This window comes from Schistocerca serialis, chromosome 3 (genome assembly GCF_023864345.2).
Source record: "Schistocerca serialis cubense isolate TAMUIC-IGC-003099 chromosome 3, iqSchSeri2.2, whole genome shotgun sequence".
NCBI classification, from domain to species: domain Eukaryota; kingdom Metazoa; phylum Arthropoda; class Insecta; order Orthoptera; family Acrididae; genus Schistocerca; species Schistocerca serialis.
In genome coordinates, this window is record NC_064640.1 from 908875780 (window position 1) to 908886042 (window position 10263).

Sequence of the window (10263 nt, forward strand, 5' to 3'; positions counted from 1 at the left end):
TCTGCATTCTTTTGGTTGGATATGACATTATCCACTGGTTGGCTATACCATCAATCCTATAAACCATAAATTTATCTAAGAGGATACTGTGATTCACACAGTTAAATGCCTTAGAGAGGTGGCAGAAAATACAATCGGCGCCATATTTTAATTTTGCGCTTGTAGAATCTGGTGACTGAACCTGTAAATGGCATTCTGAGTAGAGCAACCCTTCGGAAACGCAAACTGTGATTTGCTAAAGATACTATTGTTGCTAAGGTGAGATACTATTCTAGAATACATCACCTTCTCAACAATTTTGAAGAATGTTGTCAGCAGTGAAACAGGTGAGTAGTTATCGATATTTCTCTTATCTCATTTTTTAAAGAGGGGTTTGACAATGGATTATTTCAGTCTCTCTCGAAAAATGCCTCGAGTTAGCGATGCATTACAAATTTCAGATGAGACTGGGCTTATTACACAGAAACAAATTTTTAGTGCGCTATTGGAAAGACCATCAAAACTAAATGAGTTTTTAATTTTGAGAAAATGTATAATTTTCTTAATTTCAGAAGAAGTTGTTGATTCGTACGATTGAATTTTATGAAAGTTATATTTTCAACACAAAGCCATGATTTTGCCCTACAGCAGCTTGCCCCTATGCTTTTACCGTATTTAAGAAAAGAGTATCAAATGCACCTGCATCCTGTGGCTCACGAAGTTTTGATTGACGTGTCTCTTGTACTTTTCTCGTATGTATTTTGTTTTATGATGAGGATGTCATAGAGTAATTGAATTTGAACTGGGTGTTCTAACTGCATCACTAATTCTCTATTCTGATGTTCTGCATTAAGTTGGCTGACTGCATATTTATTTTTCCGTTTCTGACCACGAGCCGTAGCAAAGTGTGCTGTAAAGGTGTTACTTGTTGCATATAGTTTGGTACCAGATTTTCATATAGACAGGTTTTTGTTGAATTTTATATTTAAAAAAAAAAAAAAGGTTCAAATGGCTCTGAGCACTATGGGACTTAACATCGATGGTCATCAGTCCCCTAGAACTTAGAACTACTTAAACCTAACTAACCTAAGGACATCAGAACACTCAGTCATCACGAGGCAGAGAAAATCCCTGACCCCGCCGGGAATCGAACCCGGGAACCCGGGCGTGGGAAGAGAGAACGCTACCGCACGACCACGAGTTGCGGACTTTTATGTTTTCAAGTGTTTTAAAAAAATTTAACTGGGAGTTCGTGTATGAACGAAAAACATGCAAAACTTGATTTGTTCAATTATAACCAACTGTGGACATAGTGCCAGAGCATAAGTACTGTGATAGTTGTGAATAAATTATTTGTTTTGTATTACTACTAGTCATATTATATATTTTGATTAATATATCACATAGAGATGCGAAACATGTGACGTGCTAAGAGAATGTTATGTGACTAGTGCGAACTAATAACTGATGGTAAAATGTCTTCATGTGTACAATATAGATTAGCTTTCACAGCTTCACAATCATTTATATGCAGTACTGCGTACAAGTACAACAACAACAACAACAACGACGACGACAACTACAATAACAATAACAACTAGAAAAATTGGCCACCCCCAATTACCACGTCCGCAGTCTCCCACAAGAATCTATTGAAACAATATTACAATGAATATAGTAAATTATCACATACTTGTCATTAACTTAGTAGCTTTTTTTCACAAGTATACAACAAAGCCCTTGACGATAAGCATAACGTCCTCGAAACGAGACATAATGCGTTAAATGAAAACAATGTGACTGTAAACGTTCCAGAACAAGTAATTTTTTCATGACAGGCACTAAGCCACGGCATATGTTAATTTGTTTCCTCTGATTCCACATAATAAAGTCAACATGTTGTTCATAAGTAAAGTCTCAATCTCATTCCATCGTTGCCTTTGACTATCACTGAAACTTGCACATACTTCTCAATTTAAGTATAAATTTTAATTTATTTATTAGATTCATGATGCTAACATATTCACAATCCGAAGTCATGCATTCACCAAATTCATACTTGTGTCATCCAGTACCGGATGGTCCTCATGGGGTAGTAACCATTCTGGATGAATCCGGGAGATAGGTAAACCTTACATCGTACTATGGACGAGGAGTTCATTTCTCTTTCTTTACAATAATCAGTTGTTATGTTGTTTGATTAATGTGCTCAGTAGACTGCTTACCTATTTCATTTGTTTGTGTGTTTCAACAATAATCAAGGAAAAGTGCTTTTTGTATGTATGTCCATTTCCGTTGTGACCGTTCTGTTGCAAATGAGGATTAGATGTTTTTCAGCAGAAAGCAGGGGCTATTCATTCCAAAACCATAGTAAAATGATACTGCAATACGCTGCCTCCATTGTGTACGCAGCGTCGAAAACTGTAACAACAAAGCTTCCGTATAAATGTGCTTCGTCACGGTATGTCGACCTAGAGATGTTCTGCTTCCAGTCGGCACATGTACATGGATTCACTGAGGCGTTTCATGTAAACCATTTGAATAATCAGACACCAGCAGAAGGCATTTTCCCCCGTCTTTTCCTGGCGGTAGGCCAGCACCGTTCCTCATAAAACTTATTTCTTATTCTTCCGCCAAAGGAGAGGAAAACAGTGCTCTCGCTGAAGTCGTCGTGAGTATGGCAACGGCTTGAAGCTAGGACGTGCCGAGTACTGCTGTTATTTTATACCAAACATCCCCTAAAAATTACGAAATTAATATAAACAGCAGCGACCGTTTTCCATCATACCTAATTTAATAACAAATACGGAAAACAGATCATTTCGCTGTAGCCTTAGCGAGTGAATATAACACTGTTGTTTCTAGCGTCCTTGTTTACCATTGATTGTCTCCGGGCCTCTACCATCACATCTAGTCAGCGACGGTACAAATGGGACAAATATAATGAACGTGTGGTGAGAGAAGCGTTAGGACAGTGTTCTTAGCTATAGACGTACACTGAAGTATTTAAAAATACAACACGATGTGAGACAATGTACCTGTAATAAGTGATCAAAATTGCACCGAGAGGGTGTATACAAAGACCCAGTAGTGCCCAACTGATAACTGAATGTGACATAATGATATGCCTGTATAGAACGTCTTTCTCAAGCAGTAACGTCTCCGCTGCTACAGATTGTGTTGCTATGACATAGGTGGGTGAGTGGAACCAACGAACGAAAAACCGGCGGTAGCGTATAGGCTCTTGTAATGTAATTATCACACAGCATGATCTCATTTTCGACGCCGAATGGATTCCTACAGCTTCTCCCCTTCTTTCGTTCGAAGCTGTAACACTAGAATTGTTGTGTATTTCTCTGTCTTCACAGAGCCATGATATATTGTAGTATAGCAACGAAGAAGACAAGAAGACAGCACGCTGTCCTTAAAGGAGTCAGAAAGGCATCTTCAGAGACTGTGCTGAGGGCGGCACAGACTGGTACAGAGGGAGTTATTGACGTTTTACAGAATTGTATAATTTTCCGGTTTTGAACTGTTTTGATTGGCCATCGTATTCCGGATTCCAGAAATGCTATGCTACTGCTGGAGGCCGCAAACTTGGTGATATCTACAACGCCTATGTAAGACAACAAGTGACTGGCGCAATTGTTAGATTGGTTACTGCTATTAAAATGGCAGGTTATCAAGATTTAAGTGAGTTTGAACGTGGTGTTATTGTCGGCGCACGAGCGATGGAACACAGCCTCTACGAGGTAGTGATGAAGGCGGACTTTCCAGTACGCCCATTTAACGAGTGTACCGTCAATATCAGGCATCCGGTAAAATATCAGATGTCCGACACAGCGGTGGCCGGAAAGAAATCCTGCAATGCGGGACCAACGACGAGTGAAGAGAACCGTTCAAAGTGACTGAAGTGCAACCCTTTCTCAAATTGCTGCAGATTTCAGTGCTAGCCCATTAACAAGTGTCAGTGAGCGAACTATTCAACGAAACATCATCGATATGGGCTTTCGGAGCCGAAGGCTCAGTCGTGTACCCTTGGTGACTGCACAACACAAAGCTTTACACCTCGCCTGGGCCCGTCAAAATCGGCATTGAACTGTTGATGACTGGAAACATGTGGCCTGGTCGGACGAGTCTCGTTTCAAATTGTATCCCGAGCGGATGGACGTGTACCGGTATGGCGACAACCTCATGAATTCTTGGACCCTGCATGTCAGCAGGGGACTGTTCAAGCTGGTGGAGGCTCTGTAATGGTGTGGGGAGTCTGCAGTTGGTGTGATATTGGACCCCTGATACGTCTAGATACTAATCTGACTCCTCTGAAAGGGCACGGCCGACTTCCTTCCCTAATCCGATGAGACCGATGACCACGCTGTCTGGTCTCCTTCCCCAACCAACCAACCAAACAACTAATCTGACAGATGACACGTACGTAAGCATCCGGTCTGATTATCTGCATCCATTCATGTCCATTGTGCACTCCGACGACTTGGGAAATTCCAGCTAGACAATGGGACACACCACCCGTCCAGAATTGGTACAGAGTGTCTCCAGGAATACTCTTCTGAGTTTAAACACTTACTATGGCCACCAAACTCCCCAGACATGAACATTATTGAGCATGTCCGGGATGCCTTGCAACGTGCTGATCAGAAGAGATTTCAACCCCCTCGACTCTTACGTATTTATGGACAGGCCTGCATGATTTATGGTGTCAGTTCCCTTCAGCACCACTTCAGACGTTAGTGGAGTCCATGCCAAGTCGTGTTGTAGTACTTCTGCGCCCTCTCGGGGGCCTTACACGATATCAGGCAGGAGTACCAGTTTCTTTGGCTCTCCACTGTATTTTTAATTAAAATACAGTTATAAGTGGAGCAAGATATTAGTTAACATTAAGCATATTAATAAATTTAGTTAGTAGACACTTTTATCTTAGTAATTAATAAATTATCTCGAAATTGTTATTGCTTAGAAAGTAATTGCCAAATGAACTTCTAGAGTAATAGTTATTATACCCAACACAAAACTACAGTCTGCTTTAGTTTCCAGGTAGCAGACCTATATGGTTGGTTGGTTTTGGGGGAAGGAGACCAGACAGCGAGGTCATCGGTCTCATCGGATTAAGTAAGGACGGGGAAGGAAGTCGGCCGTGCCCTTTTTTAAAAGGAACCATCCCGGCATTTGCCTAGAGCGATTGAGGGAAATCACGGAAAACCTAAATCAGGATGGCTGGACGCGGGATTGAACCGTCGTCCTCCCGAATGCGAGCCCAGACCTATATGTATCATCAGCTATAAATAAATAAAATACGATGACTTCTGTTGTTCACTAGACTGGTGATATCCATGTCACTGCGTCGGCTTCCATTGTTCAGATCTCAAAAACACGTCCTTCTGTGAAAGGGCCATGAATGACGTCTCAGACATGTTGTGTGGGAAACTGCAGTGGTTTAGGATGGTTTCCCATTTCAACCTTGCCTATTGAGTAGGCTATATGCGCGTCAGAATCTGAGGGCCTGCACTTTGGCGTAACATGAAAAGGGCTGTGCGTAGAAACTAGAGTTGTCATTAGATGTAAAAGTGGTTTCGACGTCTACTGAGTGAAGGAAACTGCAAAAAGAATCGAGACTTTTAGAGAACGATGTGCTGACAGTTCTTCATTCAACTTCACGAACCAAATTTCAATAGGAAGCACCACATATGGAGAAGAACGTGCAAGCCTTTTTCGTTGCGTTGCGTTCACGTGGGTGTAATTGTCACCCATATAACGTGCCTGGGATAAAGTTGTCCTCCATTTTCTCGTCCAGTGCGCCAGTAATCACTATTGTTGTTTTTCGGACTCAAAAAGAAAAAAGATAAAGTTTTAACGTTCCTCCCGAATGCAAGTTCAGTGCCTTTTCCAGTGCATCATCTCTCTCCTGTTGTGTATTCGCAAACAAACCAGGTTGAGCAAGATTCGTCAGGATACGACGGTTAGATGCCCTGACTCCTAGAATTCATTAAGACTGCACTCGGAGATAAAGTACAGTTCAGAAAGATTATCGTGTGTTGTCCTGTTCCTAATCAGAGGTATGAACATAATTTCCGTCACATGACTTCTCGGTACTGTTTAATCTTCCAGAATCGTTAGTGCGCAACAGGAAGTAACTTGAGTGTCAAATTGAGTGCTTGTGCGAAGTCTGCTTTTATTGTTTAAAATCGTCCAAGATTCCTCCTATCATCATGCCGAGATGTGACATATCACGTTTCACCAATACTTTTTCATATGTTATCGTAATAGCACATGATTTGTGGTTTACAACCTATCTTCGGCGCTAGCGCGTGGAATGGTTACTTCACGCTACACGTCAAGGTTCCTGAAATTTAATAACTACCTAGAAATGATAAAAATGAGCCTCACCACTGAGACAGGAGCCGAATGACCAATGTTAGACTGCTGTTACAGTTTTTCCTGTTGGCTACGTAACATATAATGCTGGGTAGTATCGTTGAGTCAAGAGCAATTGTGTAAACTTTTCATCGATTAACGGGAGAGTATTCTGAATTTCGGGCTTGATCGCATCCTTGTTCCTTTATTTTATCGCCGGCTGTCAAACATCTTAGGTCCCTCACGTGGTTTTACATACAAGAAAAGAGAGAATTTTGGACGTAGTTTAGGTTCCAAGTTAAGCTGAGTGTAAGTGGAAGAGTAAATAAAACCATAGGTCTGATGCAGACAACAGTATTCCATCTGCAATAAGACTACGCCAACCGAAGTGAGTTTGTTTTGGAACAAAGCTTGGTGTTGAGGACTTTTCTAACTAAGGACGTCTATTGACGTAAAGGAAGACGTATGAACTTGGTTGTAGCGTTAATTGTGACACATCTCCTCGAACAAGGCAGAAGGGTAACATCTGTAACCACTCCAATATTCGCTTTTGATACGTAAGATAGAACGTAATGCTGTTTCCTCTGACAGTAGAAGTACATTTCTATCCGCAGTTTCCTGTTCCATTCGTGAAATGGCGCGTTGGAAGAATGATTGTCGGTAAGGCTCTGTATGAGCTATGTTTCTCCAATTTTCTCGATGTGGTCTTTTCACGAGACATATATGAGAAAAAGGAACATGTTGCCCAACTTTTTCAGGGACACAACGCCTCCCTTGTAGCGTCTGCCAGTGGAGTTTGTTAAGCACCTCCGATCTCGTGACGAAATGTGCCGCTCTTCGTTGGATCTCCTCCCCCTGTCTCTCTCTCTCTCTCTCTCTCTCTCTCTCTCTCTCTCTGTCTCTCTACCCGTTTACCCGTTCTGTTATTTCTTCTCGTCCCTGTAAAATTGACGTTTTACCCCGTCTCTAATAACTTCTGTTCCATCTTTCTTTCTTTCCTTCCTTCCATCCCTCAGTGAGATAAACTTGAAACAACTGTTATGGTGATTCTCCATGCATTCCAGCCAACATACTCAAGTGTACACGGTGTTAATTATTCAACTATATAAAAAAACGTAAAATAGTTACAAACTACGGCGTGCACACACGTATTTCAACATGTAAACGGCCAATCGAGGCTCATGCCAGTGGCCTCTGGGTACCCCAGATCCAGAATGCGGTCTCCAAAGTGCTTCTTCAGGACATTAAACACTCTCCTGCTTCGATGGGGTTGAGCTCCATCTTACATGAACCACATCTTGTCGAAATCAGGGTCACTTTGGATAATGGGGATGAAATCATCTCCCAGAACCTTCATGTAGCGTTCGGTAGTCACCAAGCCATCAATGAATATCGCACCGATTATTCCGTGTCTGGTTAGTGCTTACACAATCATCCGTTGAGGGTGAAGAGACTTCTCGATCGCTAAATGCGGATTATCAGTGCCCCAAATGCGCAAATTTTGCTTGCTGACGAATCAATCCAAATGAAAGTGGTCTTTGTCGCTAAACCAAACCATATTCACATCAAAGTCATTTTTGTCAATTCTGCGGACAATAGTGTTGGCGAAACGCAACCGCTATTCCATGGCCCTGGGGCTTAAAGGTTGATGGGTTTGAGTCTTGAATAGGAAGAGATGCAGGTCTGCAACAATTTTTCTTAGTGTCTCCCTGTTGATTCCCAGCTGTTGTGCAGCTCGCCTGATCAATTTCCTGGGGCTGGTTTGAAACACAGCACGTGTCTTCTCGATGTCTCCAGCGTTTTCACCCTTTTAGGGCGACCGACATTGTTAACAGTGTCATCACGAACACTACGCGAACTTGTGAATCAAATACTTAATTGTTAGCACACCTGGACCAGTTGTCTTCAGCGTTAACTCGGTCGCAAACTTCCTTTGAGCCGCAGTTGCTCGCATAATAGGCATTAAAAGCGTTATACACCCAGGCACGATGTACCGTGACATTTTCACGTGCAAGGCGTGTTAGCATGCGCATACTTATTTCCATCATGCCCCGCGGTTAACAGTGAAGTTGGAACGTCCTAATGCAAACTGTTCAGAAGTTATGACGATTTTATTTCCTGTAGTTCAGTAATTGTCACCCTGTGTTTAGAATGCGTGTTTCTGGTTCATTGTTGTCATGCACAAAGGTGTGCGGCTACTTGCATGATAGATGAAAGTGAAGATACTAATCCAAGGAAATACAGAGCGTTGTACACTGGTTTGTATCTAGGGTTTCGTGAAATATTTAAGAAAGAAATATTAAAATATCGGTATTTAAAGCACATTCGTATAAAGTCAGCCGGGCCGTGCCTCAGTTATTTACGCATTGAGATAAATGTATTTTTGCCTCCAAAATGATAGAGAAATGATGAGATTAAACCAAAAGATTATTACTGTCTTTTAAGCTCTACCATCGTTTATTCATTCTGAGATTTCTCCAGACACAAAGAGACACCGTGTTTGTTCTCAGTTGTTGATTTGTTAATAACAGGTGTGCTGTACTTTTCTGTGTGCGTGAATGTGAGGATGGGAGTGCATGATAATAGATGTACTGAAGTGTGCCGTTTTGTAGACGTTGAACTTTATATGCCGAAAGCGCATCACTGCGATTCAGTTCTAATTATTTATCTGAAGTTCAAGGGAAGAAATGAACAACATGAAGAACAGTCAAGTACAGAAGTGCACGTGGAATGTTTGAACGGAAAATTAGGTCTTTGTTAATTGGGGTAGCGCTTCATCACAAAGGGCGCTAATCGCACATGTTCAAAGGATGCTGCCGCTTATTCGAGATAAATGCCCGTCAAGCACGAGCTCTTTCAGTCAAAGCTGTTTGTTAACTAATGACCTCGATTGGTGGACACGTTCTTGAAAATGGGTCGGTGAATGAGAAAATTAATAAGAAAGAAATTAGTGGAAAATACTAAGAGAAGTAAAGGCAAACTGATTAGGCTGGCCACTATATGTATCTTACATTTTTTTCCAAGAAAATCCCAATACATTTAAACCGGCGTTTTCTATTTAAAGTTATTAATTATATATTTATGGCACTTGTATAATCTATTCAGTCTCTGGAACCTACAATTCTGCTGGTACTGAATATCCTACACATTAAGTAGGTGAAACTGGACGGAACTTCAGTATCAAAGAACATAACACCTCCAAGACTCAGTACATCAACTACAGCCCTTTACTCGAAAGGTACGTTACGTCAAATGGAAAGAATATACAGAAACTTAAAAACATTAAATAATTTAAACATGTTACCGGACACTAATTGAAAGGATTAAAATTTACTTAAACGGTAAATTATACTTACCAACAATACGGAAAAAAATTGTTGGGGTTTTGAAAGTAAGTAACAGCGAAACGGGCACAAGTGAAAGTATAAAATAACAGAAATAATCGCGTTCCAATAAACTTGACGCCTCAAACGAGCCGACTGCGAGATAATTGGGAATATCTGGTTTCAAGCCTACACTGAATTCAGCATGAAACATTGTCCTAGTTAGTATAAGTGTATCTGGCACATAAATTTTTCTGTCAAGTCTCCATTTAATTGGGCTAACAGATCGAGATAATACTGCTACCCGGGAGTTATTGCACGTAATCATTCTTGTCTCTGCCGTTGTGAAATGATTCCTCCGTCCCTGAATTTTATCCATGCTGAAATGATGTTAAGGGCGATTTTTATCTCCCGCACTCCTCACGCTGAATGTGTCCATGGTACAACCATCCAGTGATATACGTAGAGGAACTCGGGGGCGGAACGAGATGCTTAATGTTTAACAATATTTTCTTTAAATAAATAAAAACTAGAAAACAATCCTTAAAGACGGCAAAAAATCACTTTGCAGTGTAACCTAACTAACGTTACT